Raw genomic sequence first — 22,674 nt, forward strand, 5'->3', positions numbered from 1 at the left:
ACCGACCATTTCTCTGAGGCACCAGCTGACCGATTGCAACTGAACGTTGACTAGACTTTGCTGTTGGCCTCTTCCTGCCTGAGAGACACCCTGAGAGTCCTCCTCTTCGTGCTGGGGCTTAGACATGTATAAGTTTGTGGGCACATAAGGAAAGTTTGTAAACTCTTGAAGATTTTTCATCTAGATCTCCAGACCTTCTAGTGGACCCACAGGAATATATGACTGGCAGTCCCACTGCATCAGATTAAACTTCAGTTTCGTCCAGGTCAAGGCTTCAATTGCCTCTGAGAAAAAATGACTAAATGTCACTCTCCAAAATTACAGAGCTCCAGCAGTGCAAACTTGTTTCAAGTGCCTGGTCCTCGATTTCATGGTGGCATCTACAATTTCGAGGGCCGCCAGCTCTAGGAGGACTTTTCTTCTCAAAAAGTGACAAAGTTCCTTTTTTCAATGGAAATGGGAAGAAATGTCAATATTTTTCTTCACAAAAGTAACAAAATCTCTTTCTGACATGGAACTTAAAACTTTTTCAAAGTTTTTTACTTCAATACTATTCACCCAGAACAATCCACCTGTGGTAGCTGACCAGGGCTCTATTACAGTCAACCTAAAATAGTGCCTAGGTCCAGGTCTTCTGCTCCCATATATTATTGACGCTTTGAGCTTTTTGGTACTATTTCTACTTAAAGTTTTAAAAATGCATATCTCTGGCTCCCCTTTTCTGATTTTACTTGCCAATTGCAGTCATGTTATATATTTATCATTTATTTATTATGTTTATTTTAGTTTATTGTTCTAATTCAGTTTGGTATTTTTCTTGTTTTGTGTTTTGACCTAATTACTGTTTTGGTACATCATACATTGCTCTAAGTTAATCCCGGCTGGTCTATGCCATAGCTGCCAACGGACTGATCCCAGGTTAATTGAGTGACTTGGAGCTCTCACCCTCACAAGAAGTGTTATTGTTCCTTGTTCCGGGAAGTCACTCCCTCCAAATAAAACTTCACTTTCTCATAATACCCTAAAAACTAACGGGGCATATTTATGAGAGAGTTGCATCATGCAATGTGGTACATGCATGACACAAACTCCTAAAGCCACTCAAAGCCACTTTGTGTGGCTCTGAGTGGTTTAATAAATCTTGAGTAATGCATTGCAGTGCAAATCACTTTGTTGCGTTACTCTGCCCTGGAGAGGCACTCCGTGGGCTTTGCATGCCTGTTCCCATGCAAGTCCCCTGATTCACAAGAACTTGTAAACCTGGGGATGCGTCAAAGCCTTGCACCTCCCCGGGGGAGGTGTATTGAGGAAAAATATCTACAGCACACATAGAAAGAGGAATAAGCCTCCTAGGATTTTGTTTTTTTTGCAGGAAGGTGCCCCTTCTGACACAAAACAATCCTGCATGCAATACAAGCACCCTTGCACCATGGTTCAAAGGTGCCTGCATTGGTGCTAGGCCTTCAAAAGGATGCCAGCGCATGGTAAAAAACAGTGATGTGCCTTATTGTGAGGAAGACCGTGCATTCCTGACCTTTTCCTGTCATGCAGTCCAGCGTAGCCAGGTGACTTGCTGTGCTGTACTACATGGCTTGACCATAAATATGGCTCTCAATGTGGCTGAGCTGCATGACTAATCATCCGTGTGAAGACACTCCCTCCATTTGGCATACTTTTCTTCTTGCTTACTCTCAGCCTTGCATTTTCCAAACACCCACTAGCCTCTGCCAGGCATATTAAGAGTATGAACCCATGACTAGGTTCAGTCGCCTTATTGCTGAAAAAGGTTTTTATGTGACATCCTTGTGGGTCCTTTATTTCTCTCTTTTCTGGCAAACATGTATAACCCAGTAGGGCTATGTGCTTACAAGATTCAGATAGCTGAAAGAGGTCATGCACCACCCTGTGTGTGGCCGTATACCTGTCAGTTAACACCTAGATTGACCACTTTTCTGAGATCCTTCCCCATAGACATGAGGTCACTGGCCATGCTATATTCATCATAGTGTCAATCCTCACTCCATCTCAATTGGCTATGGCTTCATGGCTTGAACAATATACCAAGGAGAGTTGTGGTGGCTTGCAAGTCCATCTCTGTCGCCAACCATGGAAGGCCCGGAATCTCACATTTGTTATTCTTTAGTTATCTCTGTACATTCAATTGTCAGGCAAAACGCCTGACAGGTGGAATTTACTGTGCATTGTTTTAGCTGTTTACACCCATGATTTAACCCATCTAAATACTGACCTTTTCATATTGCAAGATTTTAACATTTTGTTATTTGTGGCTCTTGAAAATATCTATTAATCAACATGCAGTAGCCTCAACATTTTATTAACGTGTATTTACAAAATGCATGTCATTGGGGTCAGTGATGGGTGATATCACTTAATCTGATGTCTTGAAGAGCTATAGGTTGTGTATTTTTCATTAATGCTACTTACATGATACAACACAATAAAAACCCAAGGAATTCCTCTGAAGTATCAGGAACATGTTTGGTCGAGAAGCACTTAACTTCAGTTCAGACACAGTAGATTTTTTCTAGACTCTCATATGATTCTGATAATGATCTGAAACTAAAAATATTTTAAAGTGCAAACCTATGTCCATCTTCTCCCTTGAAATCTCTGGGATTAGAGAACAACAGTTGAGCTGTTTTAGATTTGATTCAAGTTGGCATATCTCATAAATATCTTAAAAAGGTTACATGCTGCTGGAGATAACTTGTGTATAAACAAGTAAGAGAACAGCTGGTTTGGGACTTAAGAGCCATTTTTCAATTTTAACAAGTTCATATAAAAAACAAGTTCATACCAAAATTAGCATTTTGATTCATAAAAGCTTTTCTTAAATATATATTTCGTAATGTCAGTTCAACAGCAAAATGTGTATCTGGGATTAGCACAGGAGCAGCACTGGCAGCAAATTATCAGCACAGCAATCCCTGGAGTGCCATGCCATCATTAAATATAGGTCCATTCAGCATGATCTGGGGGTGTCCTTGGTTACTCTCCTTCCTTTAGGGAATGGTGCATGGATAATAGGCAATGGCAATAGGAAAGGACTCCACTACAGAGCCATACACTTTTGCAGATGACCAGGGCAGGTAGGAATTATTTCAACTGGGGCATGGCCAAAGCAAAAGCATTCTGCCCTGCATTTACTAATTCTGTATGCTTTTTGTCCTTCTGATGCTAGTGGATATAGGAGAAACTGTGCAAAATAATAGCCCTCCATTGGTCTTACTATAAGTGGCCTCTCACGTGGACACTTGCAGAACTCTTGTGCATGAGTTGCTATATAGTAAATCCCAGGCGAGTGAGGGATGTAATGCAGGATGACAGAACAAAGCCACTTGACCTTGCATCTGTATTATTTATTTATTTATCTGTATTATTGTAGTCACGTGCAGCTGCAATGGCACATATGGCACATTTACCACCCACCGGATTCATTATTGAACAGAGCTCCAGGAGGGAGCTAAATGGTTACCGGTCACCTGGATGCATTGGAAACTGTATGCAATCCCTCTTCATCCTTGGATTTCAGGATGGGCATGTTTTTGTTATGGCTTTTTAGCACGGCTATCTGCAAGGCGTATTGTTTCCAATTCTTTAAAATGTACATAGAGGGTGGGATGTTTAGCTCTACCCAGAGAAGTATAACTCTGTCACCTCATTTGGGGTACGTGGTGCTTCATTCCACCTTTAAAACGTGTTTCAATTGCAATACATGAGCAATTATGTGAAAAGTACACATAATCATCACGCAGTTTGCCAAATTCAATTGTAAATCTCCAGAATGTTTTCTATCCAGAAAATAAGCCACTTTTCCCACCTTTTTCCCCAGCTCTGGCCCAGCCAGTAGGGCAGGCTTTACTAAAACAATCTTTATTTGTGCATGCAATGGAAATAGCATTTGTGAATGTCTGTGTTTACTTGGAATGGCAGATTAAACCAAGACCTATTCACTTTCGAATTCGTTTTTTTTATCAGTAATCATAAACTTAGTTTAAAACTTATTTTGTTCCCTATCTTTATGAAATGCATCTGCAAGCAACTGGAGTACAAATTCAGAAGAAGTCAAGATACCGCAGATAAAGGCATTTTGAAATCAGCCCTAATTTGCTTCCACCAGCAGAAACAGCAGCAAGAAAATCTTTGCCAGATTTCACACCGCCTCTTGCATCTAATAACATCATCCCCTCATAAAACCTTTGCAATAAGCTCTCAGGATTCTTTTTTAACAAAATTAATACCATATAAACCAACTTTGACCCTCAACTGGACCCAATTACCATCGCAACTCAACCTTCCATCATGGCCAATGAATGAAATTTGACCCCATGGCCTACCGTCACCACCATCAAAATTACTTACTCCATGAAAACCATTCTCTCTGGGGTCCCATGTGATCCTTGCCTCCACCAAAGGACTCCTATAAACTGTAAACTTTGCACTTGTATAGCACACTACTCACCCGTTAGGGTCTCAAGGTGCTGTACTCATACTGCTATGGAACCCCTCCTGGCTTTTCCCTGTGAGGTGCCCACTCCTGGGCACCCCCAGGGTGAAGACAGGCATCCAAGCGCTGTTGGGGCCGTTGTGGAGATTAAGCAAGCTATTGCCCAGAGTTGCGGAGTGGGACCCATTAATTAGATTAGGCACCGAGGCGAGAATTATCTGGTCCAAGGGAATTGAGCCCAAGACCTGCCGAAGCGGGACTTGAACCCTGGTCTTGAGCCAGATCTCTGCTTCAGGGTCTGCCGCTCTAACCATTGTGCCACACTTCTCCACCAATCATCAAGGAATTAACACCCATCTTCAAATCCTCCATCAAGTTAGTCACATTCCTAGACACCTGGAAAAATGCGAGTAGTGACCCTGCTCAAGAAACCATCCACTGATCCAGCCACAGCTTCCAACTACAGACATGTTAGAAATTGGGTTTCTGGTTGGCAGATGTAGACACCCTGTCCAAGCAGAAACCACAATCCTACGCAGGATAAGTCAGATACACACCATCAATTAACAAGTGCTCACCCTCTGGTGCATTGGGTCAGATGTCAGGCTTAATTTGAGGCAATGTGTAAAGTATTTGTGCAACTTCAACCAGTAAAGCAGTGAGACCAAAACAACAAAATTCCAATAAATAGAAGTCGAGATTTTGATTTATAAAGATTTTATGTAAAAAAAAGTGCATATTGTGATTATCTTGTCACGCTGGACTGGGACAAAATCACAGGTTCAGGCCAACCACGTCAGTGTGTGGGCTAGCTACAGGGACCCACTTAGGACAGCTAAACGCAGCACCTTAAAGTTAAATCCTGATGCATGGACTGTGCGGCAAGGCTTTGTGGTGCTTGGCATCTCTGAGCATCGGTTTTGAGAAGCTGTGCAGCGAGTCTTTGCGAGGCTTGGCGTCGCTGTCTGTTGATCCCAGGAACATGTGCAGCAAGGTTTTGCAGAGCTTGGCATCACTGTGCATCGGTAAAGATCGGCTGGCAGCTGCACGGCGAGGCTTTATGGCACCAGCATGGATTCCAATGAGGCTGGCAGCTGTGTGGCAAGGCTTTGTGGGGCTTTGCATTACTTTGCGTCGGTTCTGATGAGGACCACAGAAGGCAGAGCACTTAGGCCTACTTTCAAGGGTCCAGGACTTGATTGACATCAATTAGCAGGGCAAGACTCTCACATGGCAGAGTCCAGGTGCTGTAGGTGACGAGTTGGAAGTATTTTGTGTCCCTGAGACTTCAGAAGACTAGGAGGCTAACCCTTTCAGTCACTTTAGTGCTGGGTTGGTGAGATTCAGGTCCAGTCCTTCTCACTAACAGGCAACAAGGGTGGTAGGTCAGCCCAGCAGAGCAGGAGTCCAGCAGAGTCCAACAAAGTGACAGTCGTTTCAGCAGTTCAGCATTCCTTCTTCCTGGCAGAGTATCCACAGGTCCAGAAATGCAGTGAGTTGGTAGTGTCAGAAGTCCAGTTCTTATCCTGTATGGTGCCTTTGAAGTGAGGGAGACTTCAAATAGAGGCCTTTAAAGTGCTCAGCATCCCTGCCCTTTATGTCCTGCCTACAGACTTACTACTGGGGTTATGCAGCCCTTTGTGCGGGATCAGGACACAGCCCATTCAGGTGTAAGTGTCAGCTCCTCCCTCCTATCCTGCCTAGGATGGGCCATCATGATGTGGATAGCCCATCAGTCACACCTAAGCTCGATTTGTGTTTGGTTTTCTGGAGTGAATGCACAAGAGCCCAGCTGTCACGCACACAAACGAGTATTCAGAGACAGCCTGAAGGCACTAAGGGGCATATTTATACTTGTGGGTGCAAAACTTTTGCACCAAAACGTTTAGCACCTGCTTGCACCATTTCTGAGCACCAGTCAGGCACCATATTTATGGAATGGTGTAACCCGGTGCAAAGGGTAGGCTACCGTAAAAAAAAAAAAAACATTAGCCGGGTGGGGCTGGAGGAGTGGGAGAAGGGGGTTTTGCACCACAAAATTACGTTGGGCAGGTTAGAGTAAAAAAAAATACTCTAACCTGCCTAGCATCATTTTCTGATGCAAAACCATCCATACCACATGACTCCTGTATTAGAAAAGACAGGAGTCACACCCACCACCCCAATTGCCAGTACAGGGGACCAGGGTCCCCTTGGCATGGCCATTGCACCCAGTGCCATGTAGGGGGGCCCATTTCAGGGCCCCCAATGACATTTTTAAAAAACAAATACTTACCTGTACTTACCTATACTTACCTGGGATGGGGTCCCCCATCCTCCGCTGTCCCTCTCGTGTGGGTGGGGTGCCCCAGGGTCCTGGGGAGGGCACTTGAGGGCTTATTCCATGGTGTTCCACCATGGAAATAGGCCCACAGGTCCCCTAACGCCTGCCCTGACCCAGGAGGCCTGTACATGGGGGATGTCTCCATCTCCTATTCACCCACAGCGGTTGCAATCTAGGGGGCAAACGGTGAGCAGCTGGTCAGTATTCCATATTTCCAAACACTACACCTCATTGCATGTTGTGACTGTAACAGTATATTATTGGATAGGCCCAAATGGTGCCTATGTGTACTGTGACGCAGTTAGGTGCCATGGCCTACCCCCCCAGGAATGGCGTCCGCCTGTCCTGTATGGAGGGATATGTGGAAATTAGGTAATTCCGCTGATGTTGTGCGCCATTGCGGGAGGCGGTCGAGAACCGCCATGCAACTCCTCGTTGGATACCATTGGGCCCTATGGGTTACAATGGCCAATGGTGATGTACGCTGGTGGTGATGGCACGCAGCACCGTGGATGTGACCACCATTTTCTATCTGTTCACTCACTTGCTACCTGACCTTCAATAGGAGAGGACCTACACTGCAAGTGCTGCTGTGACCTGTGTATGGAACAGACCATGGCTCTTGTCACTGGGCAAAGGACCCCTGCCTTCACCGCTGCGGAGTTGGAGAGACTGGTAGATGGGGTCCTACCCCAGTACCAAATGCTGTATGGGCCTCCAGACCAACAGGTGAGTACACTGTGAGCATGATTCATTGGGCATGAATGCATGGAGTGCTGTGTGTGAGGGCCTCATGTGGGGGGGATTGGTGGAAGGGCCCTGGGCAGCGTGCTGCACGTATGGTGGGCAATGTCTGTGTGTAAGAAGATGTGAAGGCTATGGTGGGCCATAAGTGTAACAGGCAGGACAGTCTGACTGGTACCTTTTCCTATGTGTATTTCTCTGCAGGTCAGCACCCATCAAAAAAGCGTATATGGTGTGCCATCGCCAAGGACGTGCGGACCCCGGAGGTCTAAGGCAGACGGAGCACCCACTGTCACAAACAGTGGGAGGACCTGAGACGCTGGGCACGGAAGATGGCGGAGGATCAGCTGGGGATTGCCTCCCAAGGAGGAAGGGATGCCCGCCGAACACTGACCCCCCTGATGGCCCGCATACTGGCGGTGGCCTATCCAGAGCAGCCACAAGGGGGTGAGTACAGTGCCACAATACACTACTTGCGCGTGGTGGGGTAGCATCCGAGTGGGGGATGTGGGCCTGTGGGTGCCCTTAGGCCAGGCAGTACATTGCAGGGTAGGGCCCATGTTGGGCAGGGTCTGATGTAAACCTCCTCCAACCAAGCTAGCAAGCATCCACTACTGGGCAGGTGTCTGTGGGTCTCAGGTATGCTGCAATTGATGTTAGGTATCCCTGTCCATGGGCTTGCGACTAGCATTGTGACTGTTAGTGCATTGCCTAGTGTGTAGAGCTGTTCCCTCTGTGTGTGTGTCGTGTACCCCAACAGTGGTGTTGTTGCCGCCATTGACCAAGTGTATCCTTTGTCTCACCCCCCTTTTTGTTTTGTCACCCTGTCCTTATGTGCATTAGCATCATTTGGCAGAGGAGCAGAGGCCCCGTCAATAGGGAGAGATGCATCCCACAGGGCCCAGGAGGGTGAGGGGAGCACCACGCCGGAGACTGGAGGGGACAGTTCTGACAGTGATACATCCTCCGATGGAAGCTCCCTGGTGGTGGCGGACTCCTCTGTGCCCACCCGAACTACAGGTACAGCTGCCACCCCCGTACCAGCACCGCCTTCCCAGCAGCCCCTCAGCGTGTTTCCAGTGCCCACTCACCCAGGAGGGTGGGCATCTCCTTCGCCCCAGGCACCTCAGGCCCTGCCCCAGTTAGCCCTGCTGCCCTGAGTGAGGAGGTTGTTGACCTCCTGCAATCCATCTCTGTTGGGCAGTCAACCATTGTGAATGCCATCCAGGGGCTGGCAGCCCATTTGCAACAAACAAATGCATTCCTGTAGGGCATTCACTCTGGCATGGTGGCCCAACAAAGATCAATCCAGGCTCTGGCTTCCTCCCTGATGGCAGCCATTGTCCCTGTTTATAGCCTCCCCCCTCCAACTTCCTCTACCCAATCCTATTCCTGTCAACTCCAACCTATATCAAGCACATAGGCAGACCAGCATGCACCCAAGACAACACAGGAGTGGTTCAGGCAAACACAAGCACCACACATCATCCCACAGGCAATCACACAAACACCATCCAGATGCAGGCACACCGACATCCACTGCCTCCACTGTGTCCCCCTCCTCGTCCACCTCCCTACCAGTAGCGTCTACACTTACACCTGCATGCACTGAATCCTCATCCACTACCACCATCACGCCTATCACTACAAGCCCCTCACTGGCAGTCAGCACCCCCACGTCCATGCACACGTCCTCTGTACCCCCTCCTCCCAAAGTACACAAACGGAAGCACTCAGACACCCAACAGCCATCCACCTCACAACAACATCCAGCCCATGCACCTGCACCCAAACACAGCAGACACATCCTACAACCACTTCCTCTTCCTCCACTCCCAAACCTTCACCCTCTTCCCGTCCCAATGTTTCTAAGAAGCTTTTCCTCTCCACTGTTGACCTCTTCCCTACCACTCCCCCCCGTCCTTCACGTCGGACCAGGGTGGTCAGAACCCAGGCCAGCACCTCAGCCACCTAGTCCACGGCCACAGTAGTGTTGACAGCTACTGCAGGTGGGAGAGGATCCCGGGCACCAGGCAGCAACACTGAAAGGGTGCCTGCACCAGGTGCATCAAGGAAGGGCAAGGAGGGACCACCAGCTGCGACAGGGAAGGGCAAGGAGGCACCACCAGCTGCAACAGGGAAGGGCAAAGAGGTACCACCGGCAGCGTCTAGGAAGGGCAAGGAGGCACCACCAGCTGTAGGAGGGAAGGGCCAAGGGGCAATCCCCTGCTGCTGCCAGGAAGGGCAAGGGGCATGCACCAGCAGGCAGGAAGGACAGGAGGCCTGGTGCTGGAACTCATTCGGAACCCCCACTACCAGCCATGGTGGTTCAGCCATCCGAGGCTGCAGGGGATGGGCTGGAGCCTCCCCCCACCACTGCCAGCACTGCCACCAGCACTGCCGCCAGCAACGCCTCCAGCTCCGCCACCAGCACCGCCACCAGCACCACTGCCAGCAGCAGCAGTCCCAGTGGGCAGCCACCCAAGGCTGCAGGGGATGGGCTAGAGCCTCCCCCCACCACTGCCAGCACCGACACCAGCCCCGCCACTGCTACCACTGAGCAGCCGTCACCGCCGGCGGACAGTGTGTAGTCCTGCCTCCATGGGCTGTTGTGCGTCCTGGCCCCTGCAAATCCTATGCGTCTGACACTCAGGTGAGAGACTGTGACCTCGCACTGCCCAAGATCTGCATCACAGGGCAAAATGCCCCCTCCATAACCAGTGGAGAAGCCATCCACTCACCCCATCCTTCCCAGGATGAAGCACACTGGACACATGGCCCCCTCCAGAGCCAGTGGAGAAGCCATCCACTCACCCCATCCTTTCCAGGATGAAGCACACTGGGCACAAGGCACCCTCCAAAACCAGTGGAGAAGACATCCACTCACCCCATCCTTCCCAGGAAGAAGCACACTGGGCACAAGGCCCCCTCCAGAACCAGTGGAAGTAGCCACCCACTAAAGAGACTGTGGCCTTGCACTCCCAGGACAAGTCAGTGGGCAACCCACCCACTTGAGAGACTGTGGCCCTGCACTCCCCAGGACAGTGCACAGGGCATATAGCCCCCTCCAGGACCAGTGGTGTTGTACCATCTTCCGGCTGAGGTGCCCCCCCTTTCCCGTTCCCCTGAGGTGCCTGTATATTTTCGACCTGATGCCCCTGCAATGTTCTCTCTGTGTTGTTGCAGGAGTGAGGTGGAGCCTTGGCCTATATGTTGTGGCCCTGTGGCCCACGGACATTGAGGACTGGGCAGTGTCCTTACGTTTGTAATATGTATATACGTTTGTATTTTGATGCACTTATTCATGTTATTTTATCGTAGTACACTCACTTTATTCAAATCATTTTACCCTTGCATTATTCCTGAGGGGTACGGGGTGAATATGTAATGTTTGTGCATCTGGTTGTTTGTATGGTGTTGGGGGTGGGGGTGTTGCATGTTGCATGTGTGTGTCACTCTCTTTTTCCTGCCCCCTTCCTTGTGTGCTAGGCAGCAGTACTCACCGTGGTCGTCTTTGCCGGCATTGATGTTCAATATACAGAAGAAGATAGACGAGCATCGGAAATAGGTGCAGCTTGGGCTCCATGGCGTCGTGGTTGTTCCCTGAGTCCCCACAGGTGAGTCCTTTGACTTCTGTGTACTGTTTCCGCCATGCATTTGATGTCATTGGTACTGAACTGGAAAAGGTGGCGGATAGGCCTGTCGTAATAGTGTGGAGGTACATTGTCTTCCACCTGGCTGTTGGCGGTTACCGCTGTGGTGCTTGTTGATACCGCCATGGCGGTCGTGTGTTAAAGTGGCTGTCTGGCTGAGCGGTTTCCGTCGTGGTCATAATTCCATTTTGGTTACCACCGGCCTGATGGCGGTATTACTGCCGCTTTATCACCGACTGCCAGGGTTGTAATGAGGGCCTAAGTGTTGAAGGGGCTAGCCAACATGCAGCAATTTATAAAACTTTCAATAAATAAATATGAATACAAATAAAAAAAATATTTCCTATTTCTCTACATTTCTTTCCTGCACAGTCACCTGTAAAGTATTTCTGTTTACTTGTTGGTGTTGGTCCCATCCAGATAAACTTTAGGTAACATAACACGCACTAAGGGCCTAATTTAGGTGGGGAATACTCCTCACAAATGTGCCGGATTTATCTGCTACCTTATTATGATCCAGAGGCCTGCCAACGCAAATCTCAAGGGGGTCAATTGGGGAGGAGGGGAAGGGTGGTGACAGGGGAAATACTAGAATAATAATGAAAAATAAATCTTACCAGTTCTGCCCCAGCCGGCCGTCTCTTTCCTCTACTCTCTTGATGGTGTCCCAGTAGTCCCAGGGACACCAGCGCAGGCTCCCCACACAATCCTGGTGCTGCTCTATACCTAGCATGAGAGCAGCCCCATGATTGCTCAGAGCGGCTTGGTCTGCCACTGAGACAGTGAATTAGAGTCTGTGCAACACAGCTGGGTTGGAGAAACCTAAGTGCGCATGTCAGTTTGGCCGGCCTAAGATGGCTGGCAGAACTGACATGCACACTTAAGTGCACTTCAATCCACTTCCCCTCCCCCTTCTCATGGCCCAGCCCCGCCCCTCCCTGCACATGCTGTCTCGGCCAGCAGCTGAAAAATACAACAATAATAAAATACTGTTTTATTTTTCATTTTCTGGCTCTTAGCCAGTGTGGCGAAGCTCCTTCGCCATTGCGGAGGAGCTGCCCCTGTTACGATCCCATTATAGCCTATGGAGATCATAATAGAGCGGACGGGATATCCGTCACATTTGTGATGGAATATTTCCTCCACCAAGATTTAAATCAGGCCCTAAGTCACCACACAAATGGTAGAAATATACACGTGCATATAGCATAAGAAATCACGTCTGTGCTTATTATACTTCACTTCTGTGGTTAACATGATGTGGATCTATAAGTTCGTAAAATCTGGATTGTTTGGCTATATCCAGTCATTTTGTCTGGCAATTGTTTTTTTAGTTTGTCTACATTGTAGATTTTGTAACTTTGAGTTTTTATTGTATGGGTTTTAAAATAAAATCAAGTACAAAGGAAATCTTTAAAAATCAGAGGTCCCCTGTTTGTGGTACAACACACTGTTCAATTAGTCCTCCTTGACCAACATTATGTTATGACCTATATTGTTCTCTGTTTCACAAAGTGTTAATGTACTGCATGAATGTTGATGCATTGGTCCTGCTTCTGATTAGTTTACAGTCTTCTGACCCCTGCACAAACCTTAATGTGCACAGAGGTTGGAATTCTGAGTTGTGTGGAATTTGCTTCTCGCTGTTACTACTGCGTGGATAAAATCCTTACCCCTTGTTCAATGTAAGCAGGTAAATCATACTCGAGTAGGACATCAGAAAGGTGTGTGGTTTTTAGCGTGATATGCAGATTTTGGTGCAGTGAGCACAAAAACCCACATGTTATTCTCCAGAAACTTGGAATGGGAGCAATTTATCACACCTGGTAGAATATGTATCGTAACAATGCATGCTGGAACCATGCATGCCTGAACAACGCAGTCGGAACAGTGACTGCATTGTTACCACTACTGCCTTTACCACAAATACCTTAACAACGACTTTTCGTTGTAAAGGCATTCCTGGTAAAGGCATGTGTGGAACGGCATGCGTGGTTCCAGCATATGAACCCCTGACCCCCACTCCAGCCCCTAAAACTACTGTGACCCCCCCACTACCACCCCTAAAACCTAAAACTACCCCAACCCCCATCCCGCCCCTAAAACTACCCCAACCCCCCACCCGCCCATAAAAACGGAAACTACCCCTGCCCCCCACCCCTGCTCATAAAACCTAAAACTAACCCGTCCCCCACCTCCTCCCAAAAACTACCCTGACCCCCCACCCCGCCCCTAAGATCCAAAACTGCCCTAACCCCCCACCCATCCCTAAAACTACCCGACCCCTCACCCTGCCCCTAAAACCTAAAATTACGCCAAACCCCCACCCCTCCCCCTAAAAACTAAAACTACCCTGCCCCTAAAACGACCCCCCAACCCTACCCCAGCCCCACTTACCTGACCGCGTCCTCTCCGATCCCGAGTCTGTTTTTCTCTGCCTTAACCACTCATGTTCGTTGTTCAGACATGCATGGTTAAGGCAGAGGAAAACAGGGTCGTTGTTCAGGAAAGCGTTGTTCCGCTTTTGTGGAAAATGCCCGTTGTCGTTCCCGCGTCATTGTTCAGGCTGCTTCCCCACCTGATACATTTTAAACCACAGGGAGCCAGATTGTATTGGCTGTGATAATTTCTGTCCTTTCAACCCACTTATAATCATGGCCAAAGTTTTATATAACTGAAGAGATGATGGGGTTGGGGGATGAGAATACTTCTTAAGAAACAACCCCAATTCTTGTCAGGGTAAACCAAAAAAGCCACTAAATTAACATGTGCTTACACTCTGTTGGCTTAGAACAAAACCATTTAGACATAACTTAGAGGCACTGTGTTAAGCATTTACCTAGTCACAAACAGTATTAAAGTGAAAACATAACACAAGAAAAATCCTGCACCAATTTAGAAAAATAAAGATTATTTTAATACAAACAAATCAAATCCAATCCATAGAACGGGAGTTTTTAATTTTTAAACATTTTAATAAAAAAATAGCACCTAGAAGATCAAGCTCTGTGGGTATCTGGTCACACCAGACAGGGGGCAAAGTTAAAAGTTAAAACTGACTGCAATGGAGGTCAGTTCACGGGGTGGATTCAGCCCAGTCTCAGGTTACCTTCAGACATAGAAGAAATTCTGAGAACAATTTCAGCAGAGCAAAACCACAGGCTCTGTCAGAGGAGCAGTTGAAAATAGTGGGAAAAAGCTCTGCATGAGAGACCTGGATTTCTGGACTGAGGACATTGTCGTCTATGGGAAGCCTGTTGCCATCAAGCTGGCAAAGCTTTTTAGTTTCAGCCTCATTATGAGTGTAGCAATTCTCAGAAAGCTACACTTGCATTGACGGTCGGACCACTGCTCTCCAGGTGGTGGGACTGCTCAATTACAACCCTGATGGGTGGACCCAATGTGGTGACGGGGGTCTGAGATGTACGACGCTTGGCTGATTACATCTCCCCTCATCACCAGTCTTTCTATGGTGGTTTCACCGGCATGGAAAGGCTGGGAGCGAGTGTCAACACCAGGGCAGTGCGCGCTCTATTGGCTACTAGAATGCAAAAACCCAGCACTCTCCAAACAACGTAATTTATGCATTGTGCTGATATGTTGTTGTTTAACCTTTTGCATTGCAGAGTTCAATCCTGAAGACTTATTTTTAATGTGCTTACAAATGCTGTTCATTTGCAATGTATTGCTGTAGGCTTTCAGAGTGTGTTAGGGTATGGTCCCTTTCCAGGGCCTTCTAGAGACTTTCCCTGCAACATGCCTGGGTGTGGTTGTGGGCTGGGCCAAGACTCTATAAAAAGGAGCCAGCCCAGCTCCAAGTGCTCACTATTCAGAGGTCCCGGTGCAGAGCAGCAGCTACTTCCTGAGCTCCTGTCCAGGTGGCCTATTTGATCTTCCAGACATCTGACTTTCATTCTTCATTTGGAGATCCTTGTTCTGGGCGGTAAGACGGTTGTTGGGCTGGCCTCCCAATGCCGTTATCGAGAACTCTCATGTTCCTCGGCCTAATTCTTTTATGATTTGACAGAGTACTTTGCACGTGTGAAATATGCGCTTGAGTGTTTGTGACATTTGCAGGGTGACTTGCGAATCGGCAAGACGCGCGATTCGTTTCATGATAATTTAATCTTGTTATTCATTGCACGCTACCATTTCTTGACATTTACATGGTGGCTTAAGAATCGGCAAGACACGCGATTCGTTTTATGGTGTTTTAACTTTGTTGTTCATTGCGCGCTACCATTTCTTGACATTTACGTGGTGGCTTAAGAATCGGCAAAAGACGCGCAATTCGTTTCATTGTATTTTGATCTTGTTATTCATTGTGAGCTGTTATTTCTTGGCACTTACATCGTGGTTTACGAATCGGCAAGACGCGTGATTCGTTTAATGATGATTTGACTTTGATATTCATTGCGTACTACCATTTCTTGGCTTTTTACATGGTGACACTCGAATCAGCAAGATGCACGATTCTCTCCTCAAGTTTAATTCATGTTGTTTATTGTATGCCACTATTCTAAGATATTTATCATGTAATATTCGAGTTGACAAGTTATGTGATTTGTTTTTCCTGAATCCATATTGTGTTATTCATAGTGCACAATCCTTTTATGGTGTTTACTATATATATATATAAATCTACAATATGTGCAATTTGTGTTGAAACATTTTAAGAGTACACAGAAGATCAGAGTGTCTAGATGCAATATTGTATGGTCCTAGTATGCATTCTCAAAAAAGGATTTATATGACTGGTTTAAAATTTAGTCAGAACGTTTTTCTGCTTCTCATGTAAAGGAAAGTACTTGAATAAGAAAGTTTTGATTTAATCCATCTTGATTCCCTTACAGGTATCCAGCATCTTGAAACTTAGTCATTTTAAACTTAATTCTTAGATTGTTCATGTCTTCAGAATGACTATGCTTAGAATCATAGACTAGTATTGATTTCAGGAGATATAATTTTCATATTGTGTGTTCTAACCTTTTTCTTACTGCAGGTCTCCTTCCCAGCTGTTTCCCTTCCTAATCCCCTCTTCCCCTCTTGAACTCTCTTAGCCTCTGTGATTTATCTATCAGAGTCTTGGAGCTGTTCAGTGGTGGACGTGTTGGGAACGTGCGCAGACCCCGAGGATCTAGTGACTCTGACAGCGATGGTGTGCTGGGGGCCACAGGGGGGTCCCTGCACTGCCCATGGCATGGACAGTGCAGGGACCCCCCTGCTTAGCACTGACAGAATGCACAGTTGTCCGCTTCCGAGGGTGCTGGTCAGCCCCCTCAGTGATACGAGATAGTACTCGGCTCCTTTCAGATAGCTGAGTGCTTTCTTGTAGCACTGTTCATGCTCTATTACAATGTTCAGACCAGGGGGAACATTGTAGTGTAAAACCATATTGGTGGCGTCCTCCCAGGGAGTTTCATGGTCCTGCATTGGGACTCGTAATTAGGCCATTAGACAACACTGTAAGTGGTAACAAAAGAGGACTTCACGAGGATGGATATCATCGATCAAAGGTCTCGCTTACCAGGATGGAGGATAGAGGGAGCTACCACAAAGTCAGGCCAAACAGCAATGAACCTTGGGTAGACTGGCTGGCAGGTAGGTCACAGTATTCTGTCGGTTCTTCTGGAACTTTGTGCTGAAAAGTTTTCTAAGTTTTAGTTTTAGGCAGCAGCACCTTTAACACCACTACCAAGGGTCCAGGACCCTGGTGTCACCACCAATTGGGGTGTTAGGATTCACTCCAGCAGAAGCCAATGCAGCACTCAAGGGCTTTGGAGCTTATTCTTTACCTTTAGCTCACACAGAAGACCAACCAACTAGCCCCTAGAGTCACTCTGGTAGTCCCAGGTTCAAAGAGATGTCCCTTCCTCCTTCAAGCAGCAAGAAAGGCCTCAAGCAGCAGGTCAATCCTCTGAAGAATATGCCAGGCCTCAAACAGAAGGACAGGCCTCTAGTAGCAGCAGCTTCATAGTGCATGTGCTCACTGCTTTTAACATGGTAAAATTGATTTAAACTCAACTAGCACATTTATTTTACTTATAAGTCCCTAGTGAAGTGGTAGTACATGTACCCATAGCCTGTGAATCAAATGCTAATAGTGGGCCTTCAGCACTTATTGTGCCACCCACTAAAGTAGCGCTTTATAACATGCCTCAAGGCTGCTTTTGAAGCCTGTATGCAGTTTTAAATAGGGATGGGTGGAACTCACAGAATTTCACTCCATGGAACACCGCAGAAGTACATAAAACTCTGTGAGATTCTGCAAAGTTCTGCCAATGGGTGGAAAAAATGCACATTGCACATCCGCGTGAACGGCAGCATGCGGTGGGCGAGACCGTGTGGTCATTTGAGTTGATTTCACTGCTGCTTGAGTAGAAAATCTACTTGAGAGGCAGCCCTTTTAATGTGATCGCTCAAGTTAGAAGATCATGCCAGGAGGCTTCCTAGAAAATAGAAATCGCAGTAGGGGATACCAAATCTCTTTCATACTAGCCATTTCACTTTCTAGAGTGTTGTATTGTTCCCTTTGTCATAGTGTTCCTTGAACGTCAGCCATCGATTGGCAAAGTTTAGCTGGAACTTCGCTTTAAAGGTTTAATTCAGAGTCACCAAATTCCTCCAATTCCGTGAGCAGAATTAAATATTCTACTGGGGATGAGTTTTAAACTGTCCATTCTACCTGGCAAAAAAACCTTTTGCAAGGCTGAAATCGTCCTTTTTAATACATATGTCACCCCTAAGGTAGGCCCTAAGCACCCCATAGGGCAGAGTACATTGTATTTATTCAGTAGGACCTGTGTTTTTAAGTTTTACATGTCTTCGTAGTGAAAATATCCCACATTTGTTTTTCACTACTGTAAGGCCTACATCTCCCATAAGATAACATTGAGTTACCACATTACATTGAAAAAGTGCAACCTTTGATTGGCAAGCAGTAGAAATGTCAAGTTTGGTCTTGAAAAGCATTGTAATTTAACATGCTCTTAAATGGTAAATTAGCATTTCAAGTCACAAAAATCAGAAACTGACACTGTTAGAAAGTTGGCATTTTTGTTCTAACTATTTGGTGCCTGAAGCTTGTATCCTGGGTCACATGACTGTGGATAGCTTGGCAGCTGGCCTTTGTGTATTTTTCTCAGACAGTGACACTAAAGCAGGACTAAGGGGGTCATTCTGACCCTGGCGGTCATTGACCGCCAGGGTCAACGACCGCGAGAGCACCGCCAACAGGCTGGCAGTGCTCTCAAGGGCATTCTGACCGCAGTGGTTTGGCCGTGGTCAGAAAGGGAAAACCGGCGGTCTCCCGCCGGTTTTCCGCTGCCCTCAGAAATCCTCCATGGCGGCGCAGCTTGCTGCGCCGCCTTGGGGATTCTGACACCCCATACCGCCATCCTGTTCCTGGCGGTTCGCCCGCCAGGAACAGGATGGCGGTATGGGGTGTCGTGGGGTCCCTGGGGGCCCCTGCAGTGCCCATGCCAATGGCATGGGCACTGCAGGGGCCCCCGTAAGAGGGCCCCACAAAGAATTTCAGTGTCTGCTTAGCAGACACTGAAATTCGCGACGGGTGCAACCGCACCCGTCTCACCTTTCCCATTCCGCCGGCTCCATTCGGAGCCGGCTTCCTCGTGGGAAGGGGTTTCCCGCTGGGCTGGCGGGCGGCCTTCTGGCGGTCGCCCGCCAGCCCAGCGGGAAACACAGAATCACTGCGGCGGTCTTCAGACCGCGGAGCGGTGTTCTTGGGGGGGAACTCTGGCGGGCGGCCTCCGCCACCCGCCAGAGTTAGAATGACCCCCCAAGTGTTTGCAGGATATCCTTCATTCCAGAGTTGCTGGGGCAGAGCTGTTCCTTGCCTCATTAACATTTCAAAAGGCTGCCCCCAGCACACACACACAGGCACTTGACCCCAGTCTTTTGTCACCATAGACTACTTGAAACTTTGCAGAGAAGAAAATAACTTTCCAGAACTGGATGTGGGGATAGCCGGGATGTCACCCCCACTTTGAAGACTTCCACCAGATATGAATATTGCACCACTCTTCAGTACAATGCTGGATTCTGGACTACAGAAGAAAGACTGCCTTGTTCTGAGAGGACTAGCCTGCTGCTTGAGTGCTGCATTGTTCCTCAGAGGACTGCCCAGCTGCTACCAGATGACTGCCCTCCTCACTATGAAGGAAGACCAGTGAAATAATGCAGGACTCTAACTCAAGTAGGACTCATTTCTTCTTTATTCAGGTTAGCTTCTCGGTATAACGTCCAACAGGGCAGCAAGCAGGACTCCAACTGCTGAAGTCCCGAACAATCTCCATCCCATTCCATTACCTCATAAAACACTATGCGTGCTTACAACGTGTAGGAACACGCAGAATATAACACATTTTTCCCATTCACAAACTTAATGAACATAGAAAATTGTACAGCAATAAGATAAATACAATAATAACTATAAAGTGAAAAAAACAAAACAAATCTACACAGAACAGACACAAAAGAAAGCAAAGCGTCATCTTACAACCAATTACACATTCTGCCAACCCTGTATTCAACGCAGTCCCGCAACCACACAGGTTTTCTTCTTTCCCTTTCCGACCTTCTGCACACCACCATCGAGTTATCCACTTGCCTCCTCTCTTTCTCCACACACCCTTTACCTTCTTCCACCTCATTATCCAGCTTTGTGGTATCCTCGCCCCCTTTCCTTTGCACAGCTATCCTTTCTCTATTCCACCATTTGCCATCCTCCACCTTTTCACTTCCACCACTTTTTTTGGCGCAGAGAATTTGGAACTACTCTTGGCAATGATTCCCGGTAATCTAATGCGCACTCAATCACCAACTTCCACATTCCTTTCCCTGTTTTTACTTTCCTCCACATATTTACTCTGAGCTTGCTTTCGCTTCTCCACCACATGTTTCCTTTTCTCGCTCAGCAACTCCCCCTCACACATCCACGGACGCAACAATTTATTAATTGCCTCCCTACCCTTAAGCAGAGCAAAAGGAGATAACCCAGTGGACGCATTAGGTCTGGTGCATAAAGCCCACAACATTTCTTCCAGTTCTCTCCTCCATTACAAACCATTCACCAAAGATAGTTGTATATTATCTTTAACCACTCAGTTACACCTCTCTACCAGACCATTGCTCCTGGGATGATACAAAGATGTCCTGACATGCCTCACACCCCAATACTTCATGAATACCTCAAATTCTTTAGATACAAATTGCACACCATTGTCTGTGACAATTTCACCAGGAACGCCTTCCCTCATAAACAACTCCCTCAAAAACCTTATAACCTTCACAGAGGTAGTTGCCCTGACCCACTTGACTTCTGGCCATCGTGAAAAGGAGTTGGTAAGCTACAGTACGATGCTCCACGTTACAACACAAGATGCATTGTCAAGACAACGTCAGGGGCGTAGTTAGCGTGAGACGCCACACGAAGCTCTAATGACGTTGGACGGGCAGGAATTAACATGGCTCTAATGACGTTGGACGGGCAGGAATTAACATTAAATACTTTAATCCATATGGAATAACCAATTTCAGGTCCACTCAGTAAATAAAACCTGAAACCGCCAGCTGATACCTCAGATGCCAGAGCTCACTGGCGTCGCACGGAAAACATGCTCGCTTCACAGCTGTCGCCGCCCTGCTGGACCACCGTCTGCGTGGTTCAACTGCCCCTCGTCGCTACTGAAATAATACAGGACTCCAACTCAAGTAGGACTCATTTCTTCTTTATTCAGGTTAGCTTCTCGGTATAACGTCCAAAAGGGCAGCAAGTAGGACTCCAAATGCTGAAGCCCCGAACAATCTCCTTCCCATTCCATTACCTCATAAAACACTACGAGTGCTTACAACATGTAGGCACACGCAGAATATAACTAGACATGGGCCCTTCATCCCAGGCAAACCAGAGTGACTCCAATTGTCAGTTGGCTAAGCTCCTAATCTGAACTATAGGGACATAGCAAGCTCCAGAGGCCACTCTCCAACTGCCTCACTGACCTGCCTCAACTGGACCTGCCTTGGCCTGCACCTGGACCTGTATAAGCCCTACTGGCCTCTGCTAAAGTGAATCCCTGATCCTCAAGAGTTTCTCCACAGGTTCTGGCCTCTTGGCTGGCATCAGAATGCACTCCCCATAAGGAATTGGAGAAATCCTGAAGTGTTGGGCTCTTTCTGTCTGCGAATGGGCCAGTTGGTGCTGAGACTCTGCTGCCCACACAGACAGTCAATGTGAACCTTCAGTGTACTCGACTTTTCTCGCTACATCAACTGCCAGCAAGAACCTGAAACTTGAATCCTGCACTTTGTGCTACAGCAACAACATCCTACAGGGTCCTGCCAATGCGAAGATCCAGTGATGACCATCCATGCGGCCCAAGCAGATCTTTGTGCTACAGCGATGACCGTCCGTAATGCTCTTCCTACTCGTCCCAGCATCCTCCACTGCGAACTGGATTCATTGCACAAGACTTTGAGAAGGTTACTTCTTTCCCGGGACTAACCTGGGCCCTTTATGTAGCCCCCTCCTCCATTGTGCTCGGCCTGAACTAGGAACTTTCTCCCGACCTAGCATGACCAGATGACCTTGCGTGGCACTTTGTGTTTTTTGGCGCTATACTTACCTAAAACCTTTAAACTGCATATATCTGGTTCTACTCATTGGATTTTTGTAGTTCTGGTATCACTTATTTATGAAAATAAACTCTATCCTTCATAATTGGTGTGGTATTTTTCGTGCTTTGTGTTTTCACATTACTGTTTGAGTGCTGCATAAATACCTCACACATTGCCTCTAAGTTAAGCCTTAATGCTTTTGTGCCAAGCTACCAGAGGGCTAAGCACAGGTCAATTTATTGGCAGATGTGGTTCACCATGATAGGGATTGTGGTTGTTGCTTAAGAAGGCCCACCCTCAATCAAAAACCCATTTACCACAATTACACTTAGCTCCCACCTTTTGCTGAATTTTACTTAATTTCCGCTTTATGGAAAACTGAGCAAAACTATAAGGAAATGCCCTGTTCACAGCTAAAACGACCATAACTCTTTGGGACTTGTATACAAAAACTTTTTAGAATTGCGATGTAGCCCACTAACTGCAACTTAAATATCTACAGGTGTACAGTTTACTGAAAGGTCAGGAAGACAGAAAGAGACATTAATATGTAGATATACAACTGAAAGCTATCAAGGCTAGTTTCGCGCAGTGAGACCACGTTAATAGGCTTTAAATAAATTAGAGCCAATCAAATACAGCTTAATTGTTTTTAATTGTGTATTTCCTGTTTAAATATATACACGTGACTGTAAAGTATGTACACCGTCACTCCCTAGTGGCCACATAGAGCTATTGTGGCGCTATACAAAACTCCCAAAAAGTGCGTACAAGGCTCTATAATTTCTGATTTTCTGGAATGGCCCTGTAATCAAGTCACTTATAAACTGGAGTACTCAGCGACAGGCTAA

Source organism: Pleurodeles waltl, chromosome 3_1 (assembly GCF_031143425.1).
Source record: "Pleurodeles waltl isolate 20211129_DDA chromosome 3_1, aPleWal1.hap1.20221129, whole genome shotgun sequence".
Classification (NCBI taxonomy): domain Eukaryota; kingdom Metazoa; phylum Chordata; class Amphibia; order Caudata; family Salamandridae; genus Pleurodeles; species Pleurodeles waltl.